Source organism: Bos javanicus, chromosome 10 (genome assembly GCF_032452875.1).
Source record: "Bos javanicus breed banteng chromosome 10, ARS-OSU_banteng_1.0, whole genome shotgun sequence".
Classification (NCBI taxonomy): domain Eukaryota; kingdom Metazoa; phylum Chordata; class Mammalia; order Artiodactyla; family Bovidae; genus Bos; species Bos javanicus.
The window spans coordinates 38,341,091-38,345,438 of NC_083877.1; the positions used below are offsets into that span (position 1 = coordinate 38,341,091).

At 36.1% G+C, this 4,348-nt stretch overlaps 1 non-coding gene across 1 annotated transcript; it reads left to right on the forward strand.

Annotated features, from left to right (window-relative positions):
• Positions 1-1,343: 1,343 nt before the first annotated feature.
• Positions 1,344-1,416, forward strand: TRNAR-CCU (transfer RNA arginine (anticodon CCU)). Its single transcript has one exon. It is a non-coding gene; the product is annotated as a tRNA-Arg (tRNA).
• Positions 1,417-4,348: the final 2,932 nt, after the last annotated feature.

The window sequence follows — 4,348 nt, forward strand, 5'->3', positions numbered from 1 at the left end:
GTTCAATCGCTCAGTTGTGTCTGAACCTTTCATACTGTTCATGGGGTTCTAAAGGGTGCTGTTCATATAAAAGAAGCTAGATCATATTTGCTGCTGTGCCTTTAAGTATTAGTTTTCAAGATAATGAGTTAGGTCCCTATCATTATCTGAAGGTGATCAATATTTAAAATTTTATTATGACCTCATGAATTTGAACATACAGTTAGATTTCAAGCCATTGCAATTTGTATCACTGTTGAAGCTCACATACTGTATGATTAAATTATTTAATCCTTATGTTTCTACTGGATATAGTCATTATTTTCCATCTAGGGATGACTTCTTCAGTAACTCAGTCTTTTTTTAACTTTTATACTTTTATTTTAAATTTTTTCCAGTTTGATTGAGATATAATTGACATATAGCACTGTGCACAGCATAATGACTTCATTACATATATTGTGAAATGACTACCAGAGTAAGGTTAGTCACCATCCATCATCTTATACAAATAAAAAAGAGAGAAAAAAATGTTTTTTTTTTAATTTTTATGATGAGAACTCTTAGGAGCTACACTCTTAACAACTTTCCTTTCTATCATACAGCAGTTTTATTTATTATCATCATGTTGTAATTTCCAATATTTATTTTGTAACCAGAAGTTTGTACCTGTTAACACTTTTGTGTCTGGCTTCTTCAGACACAAAATATATATCTGGCTTCTTCATCCCACATAATGTTGAAATTCATCTATGTTATTGCCTGAATCATTAGTTCATTTTTAAAAAATTTATATTGAGGAGTATTATGGATGTACTGCATTTTTTGTTTGTTTTTCTGTTTTAAATCACTCATTTGTTTATAGAGTTTATTCTTCTGTCTCCTTCTACAGAATATAAGTGGCTTTATTCTATTGTTTTAATAAAAGAAAAACATGTTTAATCATAAATACATAAAAACATTAAAAGAGAAAATGAAACAAATTTATAATCCCACCACCTCAAACTAACCACTGTTAACATTTTGATCAATACCCTTCCAGAATTTTCTGTGCATAATATATAGAAATAAAATCGTATTTGATTCTACTTAATGTTATCCTTTAAAAATCTGTATGTGATAAATGTATTTTCATGTGAATAAATACAGATTGTCTCATCATTTTTAATGTGTGAATATAAATTCATATTTAAACAGTTTTTATTTTTCTACCAAAAATAATGCTATTGAATAATTACTGAAAATAATGCTATCATATATAATTGCTTTTGTATTAGAAATGCAGGACATTTCCTGACCCAGTTATATCTCCTTAGAAATTTCTGAATGGGTAGTGGAATAGAAAACAGCAAACTGCCAGAACTTCCTTGGTGGTCCAGTGGTCAAGACTCTGAGCTCCTAATGCAGTGGGCCTGGGTTCAATCCCTGGTCAGGGAAGTCGATCTTGCATGCTGCAACTAAGTGCCCACATGCTACAAGGAGATCCTGTGTGCCACAACTAAGACTCAGGGCAGACAACAGCAATGAGACCGTGCACTGCCTCTCTCTCTGCACAACTGAGGGATTAATCTAGGGTTCCATAACTTGTGACTTAATTCAAAGTGATGAGATGAGTAGTAGCAATTAGATTTCTTCTTAAAAATTTTGTAATTGTGAAATTGTGAAGCGACAAACTGCTGTAGTCACTGATAGCATTTTTTTTTTTAGGGTGCAGTAGTTGTGATACACGGGCTTAGTTGTCCAATGACAACTAAGGAACCTGAGGGATCTTTCCCAACCAGGAATCAAACCTGTGTCCCCTGCTTTTGCAAGCAAATTCTTTTTTAAAAACTATTTTATTTTTTATTGAAGTATAGTTGATTTACAATGTTTCAGATATATAGCAAAGTGATTCTATGTATATATTCTTTTTCAGATTTTACCATTATAGGTTATCACAAGATTGGATATAGCTCCCTGTACTATACAGTAGGTCTTTCTTGTTTATGTATTTGATATATAGTAGCGTGTATCTGTTAATCCTCAATTTATCCCCTCCCCATTTTACTCTTTGGTAACCATAAGATTTTTAAAATTATTTTTAATTTATTTACTTTAATCGGAGGCTAGTTACTTTAAAATATTATGGCAGTTTTTGCCATACATTGACATGAACCAGCCACGGGTGCATGTGTACCCCCGTTCTGAACCCCTCTTCTACCTCCCTCTGCATCCCATCCCTCTGGGTTGGCCCAGTGCACTGACTTTGAGTGCCCTCTTTCATGGATTGAACTTGGACTGGTCATCTGTTTCACATATGGTAACATACATGTTTCAATGCTATTACTCAAATCATCCCACACTCACCTTCTCCCACCGAGTCCAAAAGTCTGTTCTTTACATCTGTGTCTCTTTTGCTGTAGGGTGGTCATTACCATCTTTCTAAATTCCATATATATGCATTAATATACTGTATTGTTGTTTTTCTTTCTGACTTACTTCAATCTGTATTAGAGGCTCCAGTTTCATCCACCTCATTAGAACTGACTCAACTGCGTTCTTTTTTTTTAATAGCTGAGTAATATTCCATTGTGTAAATGTACCATAACTGTCTTATCCATTCATATGCTGATGGACATCTAGGTTGCTTCCATGTCCTATCTATTGTAAACAGTGCTGCAATGAATATTGGGGTACATATGTTCCTTTCACTTCTGATTTCTTTGGTGTGCATTCTCAGCAGTGGGATTTCTGGGTCAAATGGCAGTTCTATTTCCAGTTTTTAAAGGATTCTCCACATTGTTCTCCATAGTGGCTGTACTAGTTTGTATTCCCACCAACAGCGTAAGAGGGTTCCTTTTTCTCCACACCTCTCTAGAATTTATTGTTTGTAGACTTTTTGATGGCAGCCATTCTGACCGACGTAAGATGGTACCTCATTGTGGTTTTGATTTGCATTACTCTGATAATGAGTGACGCTGAGAATCTTTTCATGTGTTTGTTAGCCATCTGTATGTCTTCTTTGGAGAAATGTCTGTTTAGTTCTTTGGACCATTTTTTGATAGGGTCGTTTATTTTTCTGGTATTGAGCTGCATGAGCTGCTTGTATGTTTTTGAGATTAATTCTTTGTCAGTTGCTTCATTTACTATTATTTTATCCCATTCTGAAGGCTGTCTTTTCACCTTGCTAATAGTTTCCTTCATTGTGCAAAAGTTTTTAAGTTTAATTAGGTCCCATTTATTTATTTTTGCTTTTATTTCCATTACTCTGGGAGGTGGGTCATAGAGGATCTTACTGTGATTTATGTCAGAAAGTGTTCTGCCTATGTTTTCCTCTAGGAGTTTTATACTTCTTGGTCTTATATTTAGATCTTTAATCCATTTTGAGTTTATTTTTGGGTATGGTGTTAGAAAGTATTCTAGTTTCATTCTTTTACAGGTGGTTGAGCAGTTTTCCAAGCACCACTTGTTAAAGAGATTGTCTTTTCTCCAATGTATATTTTTGCATCCTTTGTCAAAGATAAGGTGTCCATAGGTGCATGGATTCATCTCTGGGGGTTCTATGTTGTTTCATTTATCTATATTTCTGTCTTTGTGCTGGTACCATATTGTCTTGATGACTGTAACTTTGTAGTTTAGCCTGAAGTCAGGCAGGTTGATTCCTCCAGTACCATTCTTCTTTCTCAAGACTGCTTTGGCTATTTGAGGTTTCCTATTACTTTGCCAACAAAGGTCCATCTAGTCAAAGCTATGGTTCTTCCAGTAGTCATGTATGGATGTGAGAGTTGGACTATAAAGAAAGCTGAGCACTGAAGAATTGATGCTTTTGAACGGTGGTGTTGGAGAAGATGAGAGTTCCTTGGACAGTAAGGAGATCCAACCAGTCAATCCTAAAGGAAATCAATCCTGAATATTCGTTGGGAGGACTGATGCTGAAGCTGAAACTCCAATACTTTGGCCACCTGATGCAAAGAACTGACTCATTTGAAAAGACCTTGATGCTGGGAAAGATTGAAGGCAGGAGGAGTAGGGGACAACTGCCGAGGTCCAGCCCCGGCTGATCCAGGGAGTTCAAAGCCGGGACTGCGTTGGCGAGGATCAGGATACAATAACTTCAATTAGATATTAATTAGAGATATAAAGAGTAATAGAATGAGGATAGCACAGTAGGAAAATTCAGTGGAGAAAAGAGGCTGAGTAGCTTGGTTTATGCGGGAGACCAATAAAACTTCAAGACAAGAAGTTTGCACCACTTACATAGGCCACAGGCATCCTTCCGTTCTCCCGAAGGAGAGGAGACACTGAGGCTTCCCCGGTTGGATCTTAGAAGCCCAGGCATAATTAGTAAGCTTGGTGGGTTCTGCGCTCGAGATGGAGACTCAGCCAGAGT